This window comes from Ranitomeya imitator, chromosome 5, assembly GCF_032444005.1.
Source record: "Ranitomeya imitator isolate aRanImi1 chromosome 5, aRanImi1.pri, whole genome shotgun sequence".
In the NCBI taxonomy this organism is placed as follows: Eukaryota; Metazoa; Chordata; class Amphibia; order Anura; family Dendrobatidae; genus Ranitomeya; species Ranitomeya imitator.
The window spans coordinates 280,513,220-280,528,209 of NC_091286.1; the positions used below are offsets into that span (position 1 = coordinate 280,513,220).

The 14,990-nt window shown below is 43.3% G+C and overlaps 1 protein-coding gene across 3 annotated transcripts in view; it reads right to left on the reverse strand.

The window, feature by feature from the left end:
• The window catches only part of MCM9 (minichromosome maintenance 9 homologous recombination repair factor), a 102,571-nt gene that overhangs the window by 21,516 nt on the left and 66,065 nt on the right, over nucleotides 1-14,990 (reverse strand). The gene's annotated exons all lie outside the window — the stretch shown is intronic.

Here is a 14,990-nt window from a genome sequence, read left to right on the forward strand (position 1 = left end):
TAGTGGTGCTAAAAAAGCGAAGAATAATTTTAGATTTTCATAGATCTGACGTTTCTGAACACGTGGATACCAAATATGTATTTTTTTACTTTTCTTTTTGCTAAAAGGGGCGATTCAACTTTTTAGATCTTTATTTTTATTAAAGTTTTTTTTAAATTTACGCTACAGTTTGTTAGTCCATTTAGGGGACTTGAACCTGTGGTCGTCTGATCAATTCTACAATAAATAGCAACACAGTGTTGCTGTATAGAGCAAAAATCACTATGTTCTATGATGCCCAGCCACAGGCTGAACAGCACAAGAAAAATAACAGTACTGGCACGGGGCTTTCACTGGCCCTCAGTTGTCAAAGTTCCATAAGACTGCGTCACAGGGAAGCCGATGGCCACCTGAACTAACGTCCAGGCCAAATCACGGCACTTAAAGGGACACTGTCACCTGAATTTGGAGGGAACAATCTTTTGCCATGGAGGCGGGGTTTTTGGGTATTTGATTCACCCTTTCCTTACCCGCTGGCTGCATGCTGGCTGCAATATTGGATTGAAGTTCATTCTCTGTCCTCCATAGGACACGCCTGCGCAAGGCAAGATTGCCTTGTGCAGGCATGTACTACGGAGGACAGAGAATGAACTTCAATCCAATATTGCAGCCAGCATGCAGCCAGCGGGTAAGGAAAGGGTGAATCAAATACCCAAAAACCCCGCCTCCATGGCTAAAGATTGTTCCCTTCAAATTCAGGTGACAGTGTCCCTTTAAAAGCCGCTGCCAGCAATTGAATGGGTATGATTGTTCTGAATCCGTTTTTTGGGGAATTTAGACGGAAACCCACATGTAGAGCACAGAATAAATGTGAACTGAGCCTTAAAAGAGATCAAAAAAATGTTATGACTACCCTTGATGAAGCTACACTAGCTAGCGACAGGCGTTGGGTTGAGGCACTCCATACCGGGTATCTGTTTACATGATATGCTATGCTGTTTTATTAGCATTTATTAGGGAAATGCTTATTGAGGTCATTTGGATTTGTCATGATTTGGTTTACATCTAATTCTTATTTTTCCCTTGGTATTTATATTTAAACATATCTATATATTTATACTACTGCGGCAAAAGGGATAATTCATATTTCCTATCATTATTGCTCTTGGTCTATATACTCCGTGTGCTACTACTGTTAGATATAATTATATATACGGTATATGCTATATTGGTTATTTTGACGTAATTGCTTCATGGGGTATATATAGACAATTATTTATACAGCATTATTACTACCTGTTATTTTGGGGGCATTTTTTCTGATTATTTCAAGATAATTCTTTGTGGTCTATGCTACATATACACCCGTGAGATGGGGCACATTTATTAACATTTTTTGTATACCCTGACATTTTTGGGACTATTGTGTCTTACCCTGCCTATTGTTTTCTTGTTGATGGCATCTTTGGGTTTTTAATTGTTGTTAAACGGATCGGTACTCTGTTTCAATAAAGCCAGCTTTTATGGTTTCTCATTTGTGGGTGTGCACGCTTATTCCACGGAACGTTTCTTTTCTATATCTTATATCCTTTTTGCGCAGTTAGCAGTACCCCATCTCCTATTCTATACTTTTGTGGTGCCCACTATCTTTATCCTATTGCAAAAAAATGTTATGTATCCCAAAATGATACTAATAAAACTTCAATTCATCCAATGAGGAACAAGTCCCCACTCAGTTCAGTCATCCATCAATGGAAAAATAGAGGGTTTACCTATTACTGGTATAATAAAAGCGACATTACTCCACAATTCTCACCCTCCTCCTTCTCCAAAAAAACCAAAACACCATTCTCTGCAGTGTACCTAAACCGTAGATAGCGTCCACATGTATGGCACTGCTGCAGAGGGAAAACCCCACTTAAATTTAGGGGCTGCGTGTCACCAAAACTCCAAACTGGCCACAATGTATTGGGCACTAAAAGTTCAGTCAAAATTTTCATTCTACAACACCAACTGTGTGGAAATTTCCAGGGCCAAAAGTTATTTCAGCCATTGATTAATTCCTAAAGGGGCGCAATTCCCAAATTCAATCACTTTGTACTTTTATTTCCTGATTTTCTGGCATCTCAGGGGCTATGTAAATGGTGCCCGCAAAAATCTATGCTCCAAAAATCAAACAGAGCTCGTTTCGAGTGCGGTCAAGTAGCCAAATAGTGCGTTATGACTAGTGATGAGCGAGTGTACTTGTTGCTCGGGTTTTCCTGAGCACGCTCGGGTGACCTCCCGAGTATTTATGACTGCTCGGAGATTTCGTTTTCATCGTGGCAGCTGAATGATTTACTGTTACTAGCCAGGCTCAGTACATGTGGGGGTTGCCTGGTTGCTAGGGAATCCCCACATGCAATCAAGCTGGCTAGTAGCTATAAATCATTCAGCTGCCGCCATGAAAACTAAATCTCCGAGCAGTCATAAATACTCGGGAGGTCACCAGAGCGTGCTTAGGGAAAACCCGAGCAACGAGTACACTCACTCATCACTAGTTATAACCACAATGAGGTACTGCCATCTTTGGGAGAAATTTCCCAACATATTATGGGGTGAATGTTCTCTTATTACATTATGTGAAAATAAAAAAACTGGGCCCAAAACAAAGTAGCAAAAATGTATTTTATTTATATTCATAGGCCAAACAATTCAAATCTAGCCCCTATATAAATTCCTTGAGGGATGTAGGTGTCACGTAGAATCACTTGTGGAGGGATGAGAGGATGTTCTGCTGTTCTGACACCTCAGGGGCTCTGTTAATAGCGAATAAAATCTGCGTTCCAAAAGCCAAATAGTGCTCTCACAGTAGTGTTCAATCTCATATTATTGCCTTCTCCTATTATCCCATGTGAAAGCGTAAAATTTGGGGCCAAAACAACATTTTGCAGAAAATGCCATGTTAGAAAATTCTGTGAAGCAGAGGCTTTAAGATGCTATCACGTCTATAATTGTATTCCTTGAGGGATGTAGTTTCCAAAAAAAGGTTACTTGTGGGATGTTTCATAAATTATGGAGTAATATTTCTCCTATTACTCCTCATGAAAATGAAATGTGTGTCGTTAAAATGTTTTAGTTGAAAAAATATTTCATTTTCGTGGCACAATGTTAAAACATTTTGTGAAAATGTGTCCTAAAGTATCTCCACACACATGGATTAATTTATTTTCATTACAAGGTATAGTTTCCTAAATGGGGTCAATTGTGGAGAAGGAGTTCTACTGTTTGGACACCATATGAGGCATTGCCGCATTTGGAAGAAATTGTGCAACAAATTGGATAGTCCATTTTTTCTTATAACCTCTTGAAAAAAAATAATGAGGCTTTAGCACCATTTTAGTGGGGAAAAAAATGTAATTTTTCATTTATTTCATTCCACTTTGCATTCATTCCCGTGAAATTCCCAAAGGGTGAAAACATCCAATCACTCGTTTTGAATATTTTGAAGTATGCAGTTTTTAAGATGGTATCACTTTTCAGGATTTTTCGATATATAGGCCATTCAAAGTCACTAAAAAAATAGGCTTTATATATTTTCTTGAAAACATTTTTTAAAATTGCTGCTATGCTTTAAAATCTTCTAAAATCCTAAAAAATTCAAAGGACATTTAAATAATGATGCAGATGTAAAATAGACATATGGTAAATGTAACTACTAATTAATTATTTTGTGTAGTATGACAAAAAAAAAGTATGGGAAAAAAGTGTGACAATTGCTAATTTTTCTAAAGTTTCATTATAGTTCACATATTTTTAGAACTAAATGGAAAATATATATTGACTTACCATATTTTACGACGCTCAGGATTATAAAATGCACCCCAAATTTTGAGGAGAAAAATAAGAAAACATTTTTTTTTATAAAATGTTAGTGCTTCTTATAATCCATGTGTCTTATTGCTTACCGGGGGTGGTGGCTGCGGTGAAGCGGGGACGCTGCTGGAGGAGACAGTAGTGGGGTAATGCTGCAGGCCACAGGTTGGGATGAGGGGAGGCTCTGATGTGCGGCGCGCTGCTGCCGCTTCCGAGGGTCTCCGCTGCCGGGGGCTCTGCCGACACATGTTGTGAAAGGCCAGAGACACTAGCCACAACCCCCCCCCCCCCCCCCCCGCAAATGGTCGCCAGGGGCGGCGCATGCGCAGATGGAGATCTCAGCACCAAGATCTTGTGAGATGAGAGCTCACCGCAGATGTGTCATCTCCCGTAATCTACATCTGTGCATGCGCCGCCCCCGGTGTCCATTTTCCCAGAGTCCACGGCACAGGAAACCATGGAACTACTGGGGGTTCTGGCCTTTTACAAATGTCGGCAGAGCCCCCGCAGCACCGGAGACACCCGCAGCGGCACCGGAGACCCCCTCATACTAGTCTGCGGCCTGCAGAAACGGTATCAGTAAGGTATATACGCATTATATGACGCACCCCCATTTTCCTCTGAAATTTTTTGGGGAAAAATACGGTAAATTTGTCCTCGCCATAAAATACAATGTCATGACAAAATAATCTCAGAATCACTGGGATATGCAGAAGCATTCTAAAGTTTTTGCCACAAAGTGTCAAGTCAGATTTGAAAAATGCAGCTTGATATCTCTTGCCAAATCTGTCTGTGTCACTGTACAAAATCTCCATAAGTAATGCTGAATAATTTTTCCATGCTGCATGTATAAGACCAAAAAATCCTTCAGTAAGATTGTTACCACTCATCAGCTGGAAATAAGTATTAGGCGATATATTGATTAAAACGTTTAAGACCCTGTGGTACGTTGAAAAAAATGAAAACCATAAAACAATATTAACAATCCATTTTACTGCAACAGATTCCCTAAGCAATTTAAAAATCTATCTTAAAGGGAATGTGACCTATTTTTTAATCTGGTTTGTGTGTTTAATGTACCGTATTTTTCTTTACATATCACAATCTGTGTTAAAAATAAAAACTAGAGCTCTTCCAATTTTTACACTGACCACCAATGCTCTTTTAGGCTATGTCCACACGTTCAGGAATTCATGCAGAAAATTCCTGAGAATTCCGGACATTTTCTGCATGAAATCCGCAAGAAAACCGCATGCGTTTTTGCCGCGGTTTTGACACGTTTTTGCCGCGGTTTTGCCGCGGTTTTTTCCGGACACTTCCCAATGCATTTTGGAGTGGGAAATCCGCAAAAAAACGCAAAAAGATAGAGCATGTCCGGATTTTGTGCGGTATGCGTTTTTTTTGCGGAAAAAAACGCATCATGTGCACAAAACATGCGGAATTCATTCATGATGGGATGCTTATTGTATGCGGTTTCTTTGCGGTTTTATAGCGTTTTTATCGGGGAAAACCTCAAAAGAACCGCAACGTGTGAACACAGCCTAAGACTTCTAATTTCTGTTTAAAAAAATCTACATATATACACAGCTGAAAAAAAAAAAAAGGAAACACTTAAACAACAGAATCTAACTTCAAGTAAATCAAACTTCTGTGAAATCAAACTGTCCACTCAGGGTATGTGCACACGTTCTGTTTTTTTCGCATTTTTTTCGCGATAAAACCGCATTAGAAACTTCAGACATATGCATCCTATCATTTAGAATGCATTCTGCAATTTTTGTGCACATGATGCGTTTTTTCCACGAAAAAAACGCATCGCGGTAAAAAAAGCAGCATGTTCATTAATTTTTCGTTTTTCCCGCTATTCTATGCATTTGGGAAAAAACGCACCAAAAACGCGTCAAAACGCATGAAAAAAACGCGAAAAGAACGCATGCGGATTTCTGGCACAAATGTCAGGTTTTTGTCAGGAAAATTTCTGCCAGTAATCCTGACGTGTGCACATACCCTTAGGAAGCAACACTGTTTGACAATCAATTTCACATGCTGTTGTGCAAATGGAATAGACAACAGAAGGAAAATATTGGCAATTATCAAGACACACTCAATAAAGGAGTGGTTCTGCAGGTGGGGACCACAGACCACATCTCAGTACCAATGCTTTCTGGCTGATGTTTTGGTCACTTTTGAATGTTGGTTGTGCTTTCACACTCGTGGTAGCATGAGACGGACTCTACAACCCACACAAGTGGCTCAGGTACAGCAGCTCATCCAGGATGGCACATCAATGCGAGCTGTGGCAAGAAGGTTTGCTGTGTCTGTCAGCGTAGTGTCCAGAGGCTGGAGGAGCTACCAGGAGACAGGCCAGTACACCAGGAGACGTGGAGGGGGCCGTAGGAGGGCAACAACCTAGCAGCAGGACCTCTACCTCAGCCACTGTGCAAGGAGGAACAGTAAACGAGCCATCTTCAGCAGCACTAAGGCTGCGTTCTGTGAAGGTGGCGCTTATGTTTATTATCCCTAGGAATGCTGAAATAATGACTTTTATAAATTTCCCGCCATACCTCTATTCCATCTTCAATGGAGCACGGTGACCCACTCCACTGTACAGACTCCAGATTCCCATTCCCGCAGTGTGAATACATCATAGCACACTGCGGGGTGGGATCTGGGGCCTCCGCTACACGCAGGCGCAAAATCCTTACATCACCTGATTTAAGTTCCCGGGCAGCGCGCACGGCGCATGCCAGAGAACTGATTGCAGAGCGCCAGTGACGTCACGAGCAAGAGACGAGGCAGAGCCCAGAGGCCAGAGCGGGATGATGGACGGCTGCGAGGCGGTTGAGTCAGGGGGAGAAAACATACCTCCCTGACTCAATAAAAGGTATGGCGGGAAATTTATAAAACGAATTATTTCAGCGTTCCTAGGGATAATAAACATAAAAGCCACCTTCACAGAAAGCAGCCTTAGTGCTGCTGAAGGTGGCTCTTTTACTTTAATAGACCCGGGGGTGACAGTTTCCCTTTAAACATTGATCAGTAACAGCTGGATGAGCAACAGAAGTAGGCCTGAGATTCAGGCAACACACAAAGAAGAGCCAACTTGGAGTCCAAACAATTCCAAAAATTAGGGGCAGACACCAGTAACAGTGGCATCAATTGATCCACAGTAGAAGTGTAATAATAGCACAGCAGCAGCCAGCCATGGGCCATGCATGAGTTATCAGTGTCTGGGCCAGCATTAAGATCTTTGAATTTAAGATTAAATTAAGACGAGGTGGGCGATGGACCGGTGTAGATCTGCTGTGCTGGGAGCCCTGATAACTCATACAACTGCTCAACCTGCTTTTCTGCTCAGTCACACTCAGGTGGCACAAATCAGATTCGTAGACTACTATTGCTAGAAACATTTAAGGATAGTAACACAGGTAGTTGATTGAAAGTAAGTGCAAGCCTGTCTAGTAGCCCTACTGCTACAGGCAACACACATGAAGGAGACCCAAATTGAAGTCCAAACGTAAAAAAAAAATTAGGGGCAGATACCACTAAAATGTCATCAATTTCTCTTGCGGATTACAAGACTTGTGGAGCATTCCCATGTCCACCTTCTCCCACAGTCACCCAGTGCCCAGTCAGCAAGATGTAATGCCACGTTTACTCGTCCAGGTGTCAGTGGTGAAATGCACCCTGGCAGACATTGATTTTTTTCAAGTACAGAGTGATGTTGTCTGCGACACGCTGGTGTAGTGCAGGCACAGCTTTCTTAGAGAAGTAATGGCGACTGGGAAACGGGTACCGGGGGACTGTGACGGCCATCAGCTTTTGGAAACCATTTGAATCCACCAGGCAGAAAGGCAGCATTTCCTTGGTCAACAGATTGGAAATGATGGAGTTCATGTGCTTAGCTTTGCTATGTGTAGGAGGAAACATTCTTTTGCGTGACCACAACTGTGGGACTGAGGGCTGGGTGCTGTGCTGGGAGAGGGTGGAGTATGGTGAACTCAAACTGCTGGACTGTGAGTGAGGTGCAGGCGGAGATATTATGCTGGATTGAGAAAGAGAAAGATGTGGTGTGCTTGGGTGAAAAAAAAAAAAAAAAAAAAGCAGCCATCTTCATTTCCGTAACAGCTAACAGGCTCTCACTGACCCTACTGTAGGGGGTAAACAAGTGGAGGTTCTGCGGCTGGAGACCTGTGTGAGAAGACTTGCATGGCAACGGCGGAAGAAGCAGCAGCCGATGTGGTTGGCGAGGATCGCTAGTCCACATTTTAGGAGTGAGATTTCCATACTAACGCATGTTGATTGTGCATGTGCCTGTTGATGCATGTAGTTGTCAAATTATTGCAATTGTTGCCTCAACTGAGTGTTTTTTTGCAAAGTTAGCAGATAACGTGAGTTGGGTCATCCTTTGCGGTCTCAAAAAAAGGCCCAGGCTAGGCAACCCTTGTTACCCCTGTGAACTGCAGACCCACGACCATTGCTGGTCACAGCCAGAGAAGTGGCTTAGGATGCAGTGCTTGTTGTGGTTGCATCACTCCATGTCTGTGCAACAAGCCACACCGTAACTTCCTCGTTTGCCTCCTCCACCTCCTCTGCTGAGCTACTCAGCTGCGTGCCTCTAGGTTCACACCAAATGAGATCCACAACCTCAGTCATCCTCTCTGTTCTCCTACCCCTCGCCATGTGAGGTACAGTCCGTGTGCGCCTCAGGTATCTGAGTCTCATCAGGATCACCTCCACCCCCTGGGGTTAACGTCTGCTTGGACCCTACTTCGTTCGGCCTCAGATTCAACAGAAAAAAAAAATTTGGGCATCGGTGCAGATGCTTTCCTCCTCTTGATTCTGTGAATCTTTGGAGCAGAACTTTAATGCCCATGGAATAGAATGTGTGACTAGCTCTGCAGACTAGCCCATCTGTGGTTCCCCACGTCTCATTTTTTCCTAGTATTCAGAAGCAATATTGCCATATTTCATATATTTCACACTGAAATGCTTTAACACGATAAGAGTGCAACTTTTTTTGTATATTGTATATGGAGGTGGCTGCTCCTGGTATGCACCTATTCACACTAGCTTGGATGTGCCAGTCAGTCTTTTGTTATTTCTATGTTAGCTCTCTGATCGAGCACTTCTACCTACCTATACAGTCTTTACTGAGAGGTGACCACATTCACCCAGGAATTCAGACATCAGCCTAAGAGAGGTATTCACATTAGATACCCATCAGTTTTGAGACCACCTTGACGTTGGTTGATGGGCAGGCATGAATTGGCCAGGGCCAGAGTAGGTGCGCATAACCGTGTACCTACTCTAAGCTCCCCGGTCACCATACCTTGAAGCAAACCCCCAGCAAACTTCAGTTCTATATCGCTGTAAGATAGAGCACAAGACCAGCATGAGATAATTCTGTTTGAAAAAGATCCAGACGGGGTCGAAATGTCACACGTTACTTGATCTCCGTTTCATCACTAGAGAATTTTTTGCCTTTTCTTGTGTAATTATTTACATAAATTAAATATTTTTGCAAATAGTTGAGAGTGCGGCTGATTTAACTCTTACATGTTGAATCTTGGATATATTCAGTACAGCTAGCACCTCCTCCTTTCTACAAATCTGTGTGTGCCTCCTTTCTGCTTGTCCCCCCACTAATCATACAGCACCATTATCCTAGCCAAAGTTCCAACAAAAGCATTAGTGGAAACTCGATCATTTACCAAACTATGGCCGAATTTTGCACATTTCGAGGAAAATGCTTGGGAATCTGAACACGAATGTGCTACGTTTGTGCCTAATTTGAGGTTGGCGAATGCTTTCCGAACAAGTTTGCTCATCTTTACTCACCACAAAATCTCTCTCATAGCTTTCATTAGGGGACACAGACAGGTTATATGCCGCCACCTGGAGGCTGACACTAAGAATACAATTTAGAAAAAAGCTAACTCCTACCCATCAGGCTACACCTGGGCAGCCAACACCCAGCTATTCAGTTAGAGCAAAAAGCAGGAAGAGCAATACCAAAACTTCCCAGAACAAGGGAGGGTGCTGTGTTTCCAATGAAGGCTACCAGAAAGATTTTGCGGAGAGTACCAAAAATCTTAATTTCTCAGACACTTCATTGGGTGACACAGAAACCATGGGACAGCCTAAAGCAGTCCCTGGGATGGGAAAGCGAATACCAACACTGCAGAAGTCTATGCCTGATGAAGAGACCTCTGTAGTCTCGAAAGCTTGCAATTTGTTACCATCTTTTCAGTTAGCTATTAAAAGGTCTCATCCACTGAGGACTCTCAATTCTAAATATTTTTCTATCTACTGGCTAACACGGTACCAAGATATATATATTTCCTCTATCAAGAAAGAGAAATAAGAATTTTTCAGGTTACCATGTGAGCAACTGCCATTTGTAGTACCCTTCTGCTAAGACTTGCATCCCTATAAACAAAGATAAGAACGCCACAAAGATGTGCACTGTAGACAAAGTAGCAGCCCTATGGAATAGAAGAACAGATGCCTAAGGGGTATAACCCAGGAGGATTCTACAACATAGATGGGGTAAGCTGCAACCTGTCAGGGACACCCTAGCGGTCCGACCTCTGCAAGAGCATACAGGGATGACCAACAAGCTAACAAACGTCGAAATGGAGCTATGAAAAACAGGTAGAGATGTACAGCTCTGACTATGTCAGATTGTATTCAAGAAATTGACAGCAAAGTGCATAAGGAAACAAGAACAATCTCCTCATTAAGGGAACCTGTCACCAGTTTGTTAAAATCCCAACAAATGCCACCACCTTTTTCTGATGTTCGCAAATGATTACATTTGCATGCGGATTGATGTCCTTTGTCCTTCAGTAGGGAAGAGCAAAGTGCAACTGCGCAGCCGGTGATGCTATAAGATTTCGTTCAGCTTGCTGATGACGCAGGGTTGAAAAATTTTTCTGGATTGAATTAGTCATCCAAACACTTTTACGTGCTTTGTGTTGCATAACGGTGACATTAAACTCCCGAAAAAAACCTTTGACTTCTGAAAGTGACCCCTTTTTTTCATTAAAAATAAACTTGGTTTCAAGAGGCCTAGCAATTACATAATATGTGTAAGGCGTGTGGTAAAGGACTGGGAAGTGCTGATTATGTTGCACACAGACGCAGAGTATGTGGGGCAGGTGCGACTACACCTGTTGCTGGAGCACAAGAAACACACCCATCAATGACAAAACGGTTCCTGTCCCACTATGGAAGGGAGGCACGGTACACCACTTCTGAAGTCAGAGCAGTGTTAACAGGTGGTCGGTTGGATAGCAGATAATGCTTCAAGCATGCTTGGCAGCACCACGCAGTCTTCCACACGATCCAGTCTCATCAGTCAACAGCCTGGATCACTTAATTCTTACCCTGACACTCATTCCTCCCACCATGTTGAGTCCCCAGAGATGAGTGATCCCACGCTAGGAAACTCCAAGGAGCTCTTTACAACATAATTTCTTCACTGTGGCCTATTAACCTGCATGCTCCAAGCGGGACAGGAAGACATGCTTTTTAGTGATGCACAAAGTTTAGATCAGCCATGGCCACAAGAAGAGGACGGCGGGGAACAGAAAATTTTGTCTAAGGAAGAAGGTGATGATGAGACACAGTTAACGATTAAGTCAGATTGTTAAGTGACCAAGTCAAGAGGACCAGGGTGCAGCGGTGGAAATAGAGGTGGTGGATGACGGACTCACAGACCCAACCTGGGAAGAGGGGGAGTAATCGTCAGCACCGAAACAAGCAGGAAGAGGCAGTGGGGTGACCATAAGGAAAAGGCACACAACTGTTCCACAGAGCACTGACACTCGTGAATTTCTCTGTCAAAGAGGTTGGTGTTCCCCAGTCTGGGCCTTTTTTTAAAGAGAGTTCTAAGACAACAACAACAACAACAAAAAAAAAAAAAAGTCATTTGCAACCTCGACCATGCCAAGATCAGCAGTGGCCTGACCCCGTAAGAGCCTAGCCACCACCAGCATGATCAGGATGTAATCTAAGCGATTTGGTGAGCCAAATGCCTGGGTCCACGATTGGTGCCAGCGGGTGACATCACTGCCTCTTCCGCTGTGCTAGGTGCTTCCCAATTCCTTGTCCATGACACTAGCACAGATGCTTCCCGCCCTGCACATTCTGACCCACCATCTTCAGGCACTTCCAAATCCTTGTCCCAGCACTGCATTGAGCTGTCTCTAACCCAGGCCTTGGAATGAAAGAGAAAGTTTACAGCCAACTATCCACAGGCTCAAACACAAAATGGGCACATTTCCAGGTTGCTTGCTGTGGAAATTTTGCCGTTTATGCTTGTTGACACAGAGAATTTCCACCGACTCATGGCGACAGCTGTCCCTTGTTACTCGGTCCCTAGCCGCCACTTTTTCTCACGGTGTGATGTCCCTGCTTTGTACCAGCACGTGGCCAGTAACATCACCCGTGTCCTTACCAATGCACTTACTGGGATTGTCCACTTAATGATTGTCACGTGAACAAGTGCTCATGGCCAGGGACACAACATTTCCCTAACGGCACACTGGGTCAACATTGCGGAGGCTGGGGCAAGGTCCCACCCTAGTACGACACATGTGCTCCTGAAGCCGAGGATTTCTGGCCCTACTTCTATTAGGGTTTCCTCCACTCCTACATCAGTTCCTGCTCACCCTCCTGCTCCTCCTCATCCTCCATCTCTGATGTGTTATCTAAGAGCATGTCATCCACATCAGCCGGAAATTGGAATTTCTGCAGCACTGCCACCGCACTCTGGCAGTGCTGCAGCAGCACATGAAAGTGCCAACTCACCGACTGGTGTGTGACATGCCAACGCGCTGGAACTCCACACGCTGGCAAGGCTTTGAGAACTTTCTCACGCTCACAGTGACGTCAGTCAGGTCATAGGAGTTCACCGCAAGACACTGAGCAGCGGTAGCAGATGCTGCTCAGTGTCTCTGCTGGATGGCAGGCTGTATAGTTGCATCATGCAACCTGCCATCTAGATGTAGCAGAGCTAGACCCGTCGTGGGACAAATGGATTATCTTCTCAGCGGACAGGTGAGGAATATTGTTGCTTATTATTTTAATTCTCTAACAGGAAACAATGGATTCACTGGAATGGGCAATATCGTAAGTATGGTTTAATTAAGATTGATTAAAGGAGTGTGTAATTCTTTCAATTAAAGGACTTTATTCTGCGTGTGTTTTTTATACAATATGACTATGGGGTTAGTAACTAACCTCTGGCTTGATGTCACTTGACAATACCAAGGTGACATCAACCCCCTCACCTATTATCCCACTTTCAACTGCATCATGGCAAGTGGGAAGAGCGAGGCTAAGTGCCATAATTGGCACATCTTATAGATGCACATTTTCTGGAGCAGCTGAGAGGTGATGTTTTTAGCCTAGCTTAGCCTTTGCTGGTTATTAATTATAGGGGGACCCTACGTCATTTTTTTTTGCTGGTGTTCCCCATTTTAACAGTCAGTAAAGGCTAAGTATACAGCTGTGAGCTAATATTAATAGCTTGAGAAGCTCCACTGTACTAATTGTATATGTCACTGACATCTTTCAATCTATTCTATGTGTATATACTGTATGCGATCTATTCTATCCTGTTGGGTCCTGCTGTGATTTTACTGTACGCGGCTGCCAAATTGCTGGCATTTCAAAAGGACATCGGTGTGTAAAGAATCTGCAAATACCCTAGTCCATGCCCTCATCATCTCCCACCTCGACTACTGTAACCTTCTGCTCTGTGGCCTCCCTTCGAACACTCTCGCACCCCTCCAATCTATTCTAAACTCAGCTGCCCGACTAATCCACCTGTCTCCCGCTACTCCCCGGCCTCTCCCCTCTGTCAATCCCTTCACTGGCTCCCCATTACCTAGAGACTCCAGTACAAAAGCCTAACCATGACATACAAAGCCATCCCACAACCTGTCTCCTCCATACATCTGTGACCTCGTCTCCCGGTACTTTCCTGCACGCAACCTCCGATCCTCACAAGATCTCCTTCACTACTCCCCTCTTATCTCCTCTTCCCACAATCGCATACAAGATTTCTCTTGCGCATCACCCCTACTCTGGAACTCTCTACCACAACATATCAGACTCTCATCTACCATCGAAACCTTCAAAAAGAACCTGAAGACCTATCTCTTCCGGCAAGCCTACAACCTGCAGTAATCACCGATCGACCAAACCACTTCACGACCAGCTCTATCCTTACCTACTGTATTCTCACCCATCCCTTGTAGATTGTGAGCCCTCGCGGGCAGGGTCGTCTCCCCTCCTGTACCAGTTGTGACTTGTATTGTTCAAGATTATTGTACCTGTTTTTACTATGTATACCCCTCCTCACATGTAAAGCGCCATGGAATAAATGGCGCTATAATAATAAATAATAAAAATCGGACAGCACTCGCTTGGTCCGAGTGTTGTGCGATTTTTTTCTTTTTCACCCATAGACTTCTACTGCCAAATGCGATCCAATTTCCGATGACAATCGCAGCATGATGCAATTTTTTTTCCAGTTCGATCGTGATCTGATCTGGGAAAAAACGCAGATGAACAATGATAGAATAACATTGGCCTGAATGCAAACCGATTTTTAAAAACAAGGCATTTTAACAGGGATATGTAGAAGTTTTATATTATCTATGTGTGTGCATATCTTTCCCTCTATAATATACGGTATACACACACACATACACAGTGGGTTTGCGAAGTATTCAGACCCCTTAACATTTTTCACTCTGTTTCATAGCAGCCATTTGGTAAATTCAAAAAAGTTCATTTTTTTTTCTCATTAATGTACACTCTGCACACCATCTTGACTGAAAAAAAACAGAAATGTAGAAATTTTTGCAAATGTATTAAAAAAGAAAAACTGAAATATCACATGGTCATAAGTATTCAGACCCTTTGATCAATATTGAGTAGAATCACACTTTTGAGCTAGTACAGCCATGAGTCTTCTTGGGAATGATGCAACAAGTTTTTCACACCTGGATTTGGGGATCCTCTGCCATTCTTCCTTGCATATCCTCTCCAGTTCTGACATGTTGCATGGTAAATGTTGGTGGACAGCAATTTTCAGGTCTCTCCAGAGATGCTCAATTGGGTTTAGGTCAGGGCTCTGG